Below are 10,880 nucleotides of genomic sequence, written 5' to 3'. Positions count from 1 at the left end.
ACACACAGACACAGACACACACACAGACACAAACATCTTACCATTTAAAAAAATAGGGTTCCTTTACAATGTCAGAAAGAGGAAGGCACTAAGGCACCGCCTTCCGCCCCTCGACGCCCTCGCGGTGCCCCCTCCTTCTGACAGGAACCTCCTACAGACCAGGTATGAAGGATGCCTGAATGGACATACAAAACTCACAAGTTCCTGGCTCTCACGGCTCCTATGCAGAGGGTTAGTCGAAGACGGAGGGGCATCGCGAGGGGCGTCGGGGGACAGGGGACTGTGCCTCACTGCCCTCCCCTTCTCCAAGAAACCCGTCTTCAACAGAGTCGAGAGAGCCGGGAACTTGTGAGGTGTGCATGTCCTGGTGAGCCTCCACCTTTTATAGGTGGGTGCAGCCTCGACTGTACAGAGACAGACCAGACCAGCTGCACCACACAGACACTTCAAACCTAATCTGAGTACAAAAAACACATACATACATACATACACACAGACACAGACACACACACAGACACAAACATCTTACCATTTAAAAAAATAGGGTTCCTTTACAATGTCAGAAGGAGGAAGGCACTAAGGCACAGCCTTCCGCCCCTCGACGCCCTCGCGGTGCCCCCTCCTTCTGACAGGAACCTCCTACAGACCAGGTATGAAGGATGCCTGAGTGGACATACAAAACTCACAAGTTCCTGGCTCTCACGGCTCCTATGCAGAGGGTTAGTCGAAGACGGAGGGGCATCGCGAGGGGCGTCGGGGGACGGGGGACTGTGCCTCACTGCCCTCCCCTTCTCCAAGAAACCCGTCTTCAACAGAGTCGAGAGAGCCGGGAACTTGTGAGGTGTGCATGTCCTGGTGAGCCTCCACCTTTTATAGGTGGGTGCAGCCTCGACTGTACAGAGACAGACCAGACCAGCTGCACCACACAGACACTTCAAACCTAATCTGAGTACAAAACACACACACACACACACACACACACACACACACACACACACACACACACACACAGAGACACAAACATCTTACCATTAAAAAAAATAGGGTTCCTTTACAATGTCAGAAGGAGGAAGGCACTAAGGCACCGCCTTCCGCCCCTCGACGCCCTCGCGGTGCCCCCTCCTTCTGACAGGAACTTCCTACAGACCAGGTATGAAGGATGCCTGAGTGGACATACAAAACTCACAAGTTCCTGGCTTTCACGGCTCCTATGCAGAGGGTTAGTCGAAGACGGAGGGGCATCGCGAGGGGCGTCGGGGGACGGGGGACTGTGCCTCACTGCCCTCCCCTTCTCCAAGAAACCCGTCTTCAACAGAGTCGAGAGAGCCGGGAACTTGTGAGGTGTGCATGTCCTGGTGAGCCTCCACCTTTTATAGGTGGGTGCAGCCTCGACTGTACAGAGACAGACCAGACCAGCTGCACCACACAGACACTTCAAACCTAATCTGAGTACAAAACACACACACACAGACACACACACACACACATTCATATTACCATTAAAAAAACTGGGTTCCTTTACAATGTCAGAAGGAGGAAGGCACTAAGGCACCGCCTTCCGCCCCTCGACGCCCTCGCGGTGCCCCCTCCTTCTGACAGGAACTTCCTACAGACCAGGTATGAAGGATGCCTGAGTGGACATACAAAACTCACAAGTTCCTGGCTCTCACGGCTCCTATGCAGAGGGTTAGTCGAAGACGGAGGGGCATCGCGAGGGGCGTCGGGGGACGGGGGACTGTGCCTCACTGCCCTCCCCTTCTCCAAGAAACCCGTCTTCAACAGAGTCGAGAGAGCCGGGAACTTGTGAGGTGTGCATGTCCTGGTGAGCCTCCACCTTTTATAGGTGGGTGCAGCCTCGACTGTACAGAGACAGACCAGACCAGCTGCACCACACAGACACTTCAAACCTAATCTGAGTACAAAAAACACATACATACATACATACATACACACACACAGACACAGACACACACACAGACACAAACATCTTACCATTTAAAAAAATAGGGTTCCTTTACAATGTCAGAAGGAGGAAGGCACTAAGGCACCGCCTTCCGCCCCTCGACGCCCTCGCGGTGCCCCCTCCTTCTGACAGGAACTTCCTACAGACCAGGTATGAAGGATGCCTGAGTGGACATACAAAACTCACAAGTTCCTGGCTCTCACGGCTCCTATGCAGAGGGTTAGTCGAAGACGGAGGGGCATCGCGAGGGGCGTCGGGGGACGGGGGACTGTGCCTCACTGCCCTCCCCTTCTCCAAGAAACCCGTCTTCAACAGAGTCGAGAGAGCCGGGAACTTGTGAGGTGTGCATGTCCTGGTGAGCCTCCACCTTTTATAGGTGGGTGCAGCCTCGACTGTACAGAGACAGACCAGACCAGCTGCACCACACAGACACTTCAAACCTAATCTGAGTACAAAAAACACATACATACATACATACACACAGACACAGACACACACACAGACGCAAACATCTTACCATTTAAAAAAATAGGGTTCCTTTACAATGTCAGAAGGAGGAAGGCACTAAGGCACCGCCTTCCGCCCCTCGACGCCCTCGCGGTGTCCCCTCCTTCTGACAGGAACTTCCTACAGACCAGGTATGAAGGATGCCTGAGTGGACATACAAAACTCACAAGTTCCTGGCTCTCACGGCTCCTATGCAGAGGGTTAGTCGAAGACGGAGGGGCATCGCGAGGGGCGTCGGGGGACGGGGGACTGTGCCTCACTGCCCTCCCCTTCTCCAAGAAACCCGTCTTCAACAGAGTCGAGAGAGCCGGGAACTTGTGAGGTGTGCATGTCCTGGTGAGCCTCCACCTTTTATAGGTGGGTGCAGCCTCGACTGTACAGAGACAGACCAGACCAGCTGCACCACACAGACACTTCAAACCTAATCTGAGTACAAAAAACACATACATACATACATACACACAGACACAGACACACACACAGACACAAACATCTTACCATTTAAAAAAATAGGGTTCCTTTACAATGTCAGAAGGAGGAAGGCACTAAGGCACCGCCTTCCGCCCCTCGACGCCCTCGCGGTGCCCCCTCCTTCTGACAGGAACCTCCTACAGACCAGGTATGAAGGATGCCTGAGTGGACATACAAAACTCACAAGTTCCTGGCTCTCACGGCTCCTATGCAGAGGGTTAGTCGAAGACGGAGGGGCATCGCGAGGGGCGTCGGGGGACGGGGGACTGTGCCTCACTGCCCTCCCCTTCTCCAAGAAACCCGTCTTCAACAGAGTCGAGAGAGCCGGGAACTTGTGAGGTGTGCATGTCCTGGTGAGCCTCCACCTTTTATAGGTGGGTGCAGCCTCGACTGTACAGAGACAGACCAGACCAGCTGCACCACACAGACACTTCAAACCTAATCTGAGTACAAAACACACACACACACACACACACACACACACACACACACACACACACACACACACACACAGAGACACAAACATCTTACCATTAAAAAAATAGGGTTCCTTTACAATGTCAGAAGGAGGAAGGCACTAAGGCACCGCCTTCCGCCCCTCGACGCCCTCGCGGTGCCCCCTCCTTCTGACAGGAACTTCCTACAGACCAGGTATGAAGGATGCCTGAGTGGACATACAAAACTCACAAGTTCCTGGCTCTCACGGCTCCTATGCAGAGGGTTAGTCGAAGACGGAGGGGCATCGCGAGGGGCGTCGGGGGACGGGGGACTGTGCCTCACTGCCCTCCCCTTCTCCAAGAAACCCGTCTTCAACAGAGTCGAGAGAGCCGGGAACTTGTGAGGTGTGCATGTCCTGGTGAGCCTCCACCTTTTATAGGTGGGTGCAGCCTCGACTGTACAGAGACAGACCAGACCAGCTGCACCACACAGACACTTCAAACCTAATCTGAGTACAAAACACACACACACAGACACACACACACACACATTCATATTACCATTAAAAAAACTGGGTTCCTTTACAATGTCAGAAGGAGGAAGGCACTAAGGCACCGCCTTCCGCCCCTCGACGCCCTCGCGGTGCCCCCTCCTTCTGACAGGAACTTCCTACAGACCAGGTATGAAGGATGCCTGAGTGGACATACAAAACTCACAAGTTCCTGGCTCTCACGGCTCCTATGCAGAGGGTTAGTCGAAGACGGAGGGGCATCGCGAGGGGCGTCGGGGGACGGGGGACTGTGCCTCACTGCCCTCCCCTTCTCCAAGAAACCCGTCTTCAACAGAGTCGAGAGAGCCGGGAACTTGTGAGGTGTGCATGTCCTGGTGAGCCTCCACCTTTTATAGGTGGGTGCAGCCTCGACTGTACAGAGACAGACCAGACCAGCTGCACCACACAGACACTTCAAACCTAATCTGAGTACAAAAAACACATACATACATACATACATACACACAGACACAGACACACACACAGACACAAACATCTTACCATTTAAAAAAATAGGGTTCCTTTACAATGTCAGAAGGAGGAAGGCACTAAGGCACCGCCTTCCGCCCCTCGACGCCCTCGCGGTGCCCCCTCCTTCTGACAGGAACCTCCTACAGACCAGGTATGAAGGATGCCTGAGTGGACATACAAAACTCACAAGTTCCTGGCTCTCACGGCTCCTATGCAGAGGGTTAGTCGAAGACGGAGGGGCATCGCAAGGGGCGTCGGGGGACGGGGGACTGTGCCTCACTGCCCTCCCCTTCTCCAAGAAACCCGTCTTCAACAGAGTCGAGAGAGCCGGGAACTTGTGAGGTGTGCATGTCCTGGTGAGCCTCCACCTTTTATAGGTGGGTGCAGCCTCGACTGTACAGAGACAGACCAGACCAGCTGCACCACACAGACACTTCAAACCTAATCTGAGTACAAAACAAACACACACACACACACACACACACACACACACACACACACACACACACACACACACACACACACACACAGAGACACAAACATCTTACCATTAAAAAAATAGGGTTCCTTTACAATGTCAGAAGGAGGAAGGCACTAAGGCACCGCCTTCCGCCCCTCGACGCCCTCGCGGTGCCCCCTCCTTCTGACAGGAACTTCCTACAGACCAGGTATGAAGGATGCCTGAGTGGACATACAAAACTCACAAGTTCCTGGCTCTCACGGCTCCTATGCAGAGGGTTAGTCGAAGACGGAGGGGCATCGCGAGGGGCGTCGGGGGACGGGGGACTGTGCCTCACTGCCCTCCCCTTCTCCAAGAAACCCGTCTTCAACAGAGTCGAGAGAGCCGGGAACTTGTGAGGTGTGCATGTCCTGGTGAGCCTCCACCTTTTATAGGTGGGTGCAGCCTCGACTGTACAGAGACAGACCAGACCAGCTGCACCACACAGACACTTCAAACCTAATCTGAGTACAAAAAACACATACATACATACATACATACACACAGACACAGACACACACACAGACACAAACATCTTACCATTTAAAAAAATAGGGTTCCTTTACAATGTCAGAAGGAGGAAGGCACTAAGGCACCGCCTTCCGCCCCTCGACGCCCTCGCGGTGCCCCCTCCTTCTGACAGGAACCTCCTACAGACCAGGTATGAAGGATGCCTGAGTGGACATACAAAACTCACAAGTTCCTGGCTCTCACGGCTCCTATGCAGAGGGTTAGTCGAAGACGGAGGGGCATCGCGAGGGGCGTCGGGGGACGGGGGACTGTGCCTCACTGCCCTCCCCTTCTCCAAGAAACCCGTCTTCAACAGAGTCGAGAGAGCCGGGAACTTGTGAGGTGTGCATGTCCTGGTGAGCCTCCACCTTTTATAGGTGGGTGCAGCCTCGACTGTACAGAGACAGACCAGACCAGCTGCACCACACAGACACTTCAAACCTAATCTGAGTACAAAACACACACACACACACACACATACACACACACACACACACACACAGAGACACAAACAGCTTACCATTAAAAAAATAGGGTTCCTTTACAATGTCAGAAGGAGGAAGGCACTAAGGCACCGCCTTCCGCCCCTCGACGCCCTCGCGGTGCCCCCTCCTTCTGACAGGAACTTCCTACAGACCAGGTATGAAGGATGCCTGAGTGGACATACAAAACTCACAAGTTCCTGGCTCTCACGGCTCCTATGCAGAGGGTTAGTCGAAGACGGAGGGGCATCGCGAGGGGCGTCGGGGGACGGGGGACTGTGCCTCACTGCCCTCCCCTTCTCCAAGAAACCCGTCTTCAACAGAGTCGAGAGAGCCGGGAACTTGTGAGGTGTGCATGTCCTGGTGAGCCTCCACCTTTTATAGGTGGGTGCAGCCTCGACTGTACAGAGACAGACCAGACCAGCTGCACCACACAGACACTTCAAACCTAATCTGAGTACAAAAAACACATACATACATACATACACACAGACACAGACACACACACAGACACAAACATCTTACCATTTAAAAAATAGGGTTCCTTTACAATGTCAGAAGGAGGAAGGCACTAAGGCACCGCCTTCCGCCCCTCGACGCCCTCGCGGTGCCCCCTCCTTCTGACAGGAACTTCCTACAGACCAGGTATGAAGGATGCCTGAGTGGACATACAAAACTCACAAGTTCCTGGCTCTCACGGCTCCTATGCAGAGGGTTAGTCGAAGACGGAGGGGCATCGCGAGGGGCGTCGGGGGACGGGGGACTGTGCCTCACTGCCCTCCCCTTCTCCAAGAAACCCGTCTTCAACAGAGTCGAGAGAGCCGGGAACTTGTGAGGTGTGCATGTCCTGGTGAGCCTCCACCTTTTATAGGTGGGTGCAGCCTCGACTGTACAGAGACAGACCAGACCAGCTGCACCACACAGACACTTCAAACCTAATCTGAGTACAAAACACACACACACACACACACACACACACACACACAGAAACACAAACATCTTACCATTAAAAAAATAGGGTTCCTTTACAATGTCAGAAGGAGGAAGGCACTAAGGCACCGCCTTCCGCCCCTCGACGCCCTCGCGGTGCCCCCTCCTTCTGACAGGAACTTCCTACAGACCAGGTATGAAGGATGCCTGAGTGGACATACAAAACTCACAAGTTCCTGGCTCTCACGGCTCCTATGCAGAGGGTTAGTCGAAGACGGAGGGGCATCGCGAGGGGCGTCGGGGGACGGGGGACTGTGCCTCACTGCCCTCCCCTTCTCCAAGAAACCCGTCTTCAACAGAGTCGAGAGAGCCGGGAACTTGTGAGGTGTGCATGTCCTGGTGAGCCTCCACCTTTTATAGGTGGGTGCAGCCTCGACTGTACAGAGACAGACCAGACCAGCTGCACCACACAGACACTTCAAACCTAATCTGAGTACAAAAAACACATACATACATACATACACACAGACACAGACACACACACAGACACAAACATCTTACCATTTAAAAAAATAGGGTTCCTTTACAATGTCAGAAGGAGGAAGGCACTAAGGCACCGCCTTCCGCCCCTCGACGCCCTCGCGGTGCCCCCTCCTTCTGACAGGAACCTCCTACAGACCAGGTATGAAGGATGCCTGAATGGACATACAAAACTCACAAGTTCCTGGCTCTCACGGCTCCTATGCAGAGGGTTAGTCGAAGACGGAGGGGCATCGCGAGGGGCGTCGGGGGACAGGGGACTGTGCCTCACTGCCCTCCCCTTCTCCAAGAAACCCGTCTTCAACAGAGTCGAGAGAGCCGGGAACTTGTGAGGTGTGCATGTCCTGGTGAGCCTCCACCTTTTATAGGTGGGTGCAGCCTCGACTGTACAGAGACAGACCAGACCAGCTGCACCACACAGACACTTCAAACCTAATCTGAGTACAAAAAACACATACATACATACATACACACAGACACAGACACACACACAGACACAAACATCTTACCATTTAAAAAAATAGGGTTCCTTTACAATGTCAGAAGGAGGAAGGCACTAAGGCACCGCCTTCCGCCCCTCGACGCCCTCGCGGTGCCCCCTCCTTCTGACAGGAACCTCCTACAGACCAGGTATGAAGGATGCCTGAGTGGACATACAAAACTCACAAGTTCCTGGCTCTCACGGCTCCTATGCAGAGGGTTAGTCGAAGACGGAGGGGCATCGCGAGGGGCGTCGGGGGACGGGGGACTGTGCCTCACTGCCCTCCCCTTCTCCAAGAAACCCGTCTTCAACAGAGTCGAGAGAGCCGGGAACTTGTGAGGTGTGCATGTCCTGGTGAGCCTCCACCTTTTATAGGTGGGTGCAGCCTCGACTGTACAGAGACAGACCAGACCAGCTGCACCACACAGACACTTCAAACCTAATCTGAGTACAAAACACACACACACACACACACACACACACACACACACACACACACACACACACACACAGAGACACAAACATCTTACCATTAAAAAAATAGGGTTCCTTTACAATGTCAGAAGGAGGAAGGCACTAAGGCACCGCCTTCCGCCCCTCGACGCCCTCGCGGTGCCCCCTCCTTCTGACAGGAACTTCCTACAGACCAGGTATGAAGGATGCCTGAGTGGACATACAAAACTCACAAGTTCCTGGCTCTCACGGCTCCTATGCAGAGGGTTAGTCGAAGACGGAGGGGCATCGCGAGGGGCGTCGGGGGACGGGGGACTGTGCCTCACTGCCCTCCCCTTCTCCAAGAAACCCGTCTTCAACAGAGTCGAGAGAGCCGGGAACTTGTGAGGTGTGCATGTCCTGGTGAGCCTCCACCTTTTATAGGTGGGTGCAGCCTCGACTGTACAGAGACAGACCAGACCAGCTGCACCACACAGACACTTCAAACCTAATCTGAGTACAAAACACACACACACAGACACACACACACACACATTCATATTACCATTAAAAAAACTGGGTTCCTTTACAATGTCAGAAGGAGGAAGGCACTAAGGCACCGCCTTCCGCCCCTCGACGCCCTCGCGGTGCCCCCTCCTTCTGACAGGAACTTCCTACAGACCAGGTATGAAGGATGCCTGAGTGGACATACAAAACTCACAAGTTCCTGGCTCTCACGGCTCCTATGCAGAGGGTTAGTCGAAGACGGAGGGGCATCGCGAGGGGCGTCGGGGGACGGGGGACTGTGCCTCACTGCCCTCCCCTTCTCCAAGAAACCCGTCTTCAACAGAGTCGAGAGAGCCGGGAACTTGTGAGGTGTGCATGTCCTGGTGAGCCTCCACCTTTTATAGGTGGGTGCAGCCTCGACTGTACAGAGACAGACCAGACCAGCTGCACCACACAGACACTTCAAACCTAATCTGAGTACAAAAAACACATACATACATACATACACACAGACACAGACACACACACAGACACAAACATCTTACCATTTAAAAAAATAGGGTTCCTTTACAATGTCAGAAGGAGGAAGGCACTAAGGCACCGCCTTCCGCCCCTCGACGCCCTCGCGGTGCCCCCTCCTTCTGACAGGAACCTCCTACAGACCAGGTATGAAGGATGCCTGAGTGGACATACAAAACTCACAAGTTCCTGGCTCTCACGGCTCCTATGCAGAGGGTTAGTCGAAGACGGAGGGGCATCGCGAGGGGCGTCGGGGGACGGGGGACTGTGCCTCACTGCCCTCCCCTTCTCCAAGAAACCCGTCTTCAACAGAGTCGAGAGAGCCGGGAACTTGTGAGGTGTGCATGTCCTGGTGAGCCTCCACCTTTTATAGGTGGGTGCAGCCTCGACTGTACAGAGACAGACCAGACCAGCTGCACCACACAGACACTTCAAACCTAATCTGAGTACAAAACAAACACACACACACACACACACACACACACACACACACACACACACACAGAGACACAAACATCTTACCATTAAAAAAATAGGGTTCCTTTACAATGTCAGAAGGAGGAAGGCACTAAGGCACCGCCTTCCGCCCCTCGACGCCCTCGCGGTGCCCCCTCCTTCTGACAGGAACTTCCTACAGACCAGGTATGAAGGATGCCTGAGTGGACATACAAAACTCACAAGTTCCTGGCTCTCACGGCTCCTATGCAGAGGGTTAGTCGAAGACGGAGGGGCATCGCGAGGGGCGTCGGGGGACGGGGGACTGTGCCTCACTGCCCTCCCCTTCTCCAAGAAACCCGTCTTCAACAGAGTCGAGAGAGCCGGGAACTTGTGAGGTGTGCATGTCCTGGTGAGCCTCCACCTTTTATAGGTGGGTGCAGCCTCGACTGTACAGAGACAGACCAGACCAGCTGCACCACACAGACACTTCAAACCTAATCTGAGTACAAAAAACACATACATACATACATACATACACACAGACACAGACACACACACAGACACAAACATCTTACCATTTAAAAAAATAGGGTTCCTTTACAATGTCAGAAGGAGGAAGGCACTAAGGCACCGCCTTCCGCCCCTCGACGCCCTCGCGGTGCCCCCTCCTTCTGACAGGAACTTCCTACAGACCAGGTATGAAGGATGCCTGAGTGGACATACAAAACTCACAAGTTCCTGGCTCTCACGGCTCCTATGCAGAGGGTTAGTCGAAGACGGAGGGGCATCGCGAGGGGCGTCGGGGGACGGGGGACTGTGCCTCACTGCCCTCCCCTTCTCCAAGAAACCCGTCTTCAACAGAGTCGAGAGAGCCGGGAACTTGTGAGGTGTGCATGTCCTGGTGAGCCTCCACCTTTTATAGGTGGGTGCAGCCTCGACTGTACAGAGACAGACCAGACCAGCTGCACCACACAGACACTTCAAACCTAATCTGAGTACAAAAAACACATACATACATACATACACACAGACACAGACACACACACAGACACAAACATCTTACCATTTAAAAAAATAGGGTTCCTTTACAATGTCAGAAGGAGGAAGGCACTAAGGCACCGCCTTCCGCCCCTCGACGCCCT

The sequence above is a fragment of the Astatotilapia calliptera genome, chromosome 10 (assembly GCF_964374335.1).
Source record: "Astatotilapia calliptera chromosome 10, fAstCal68.1, whole genome shotgun sequence".
NCBI lineage: Eukaryota > Metazoa > Chordata > Actinopteri > Cichliformes > Cichlidae > Astatotilapia > Astatotilapia calliptera.
Note: the sequence above shows the minus strand (reverse complement) of the source record.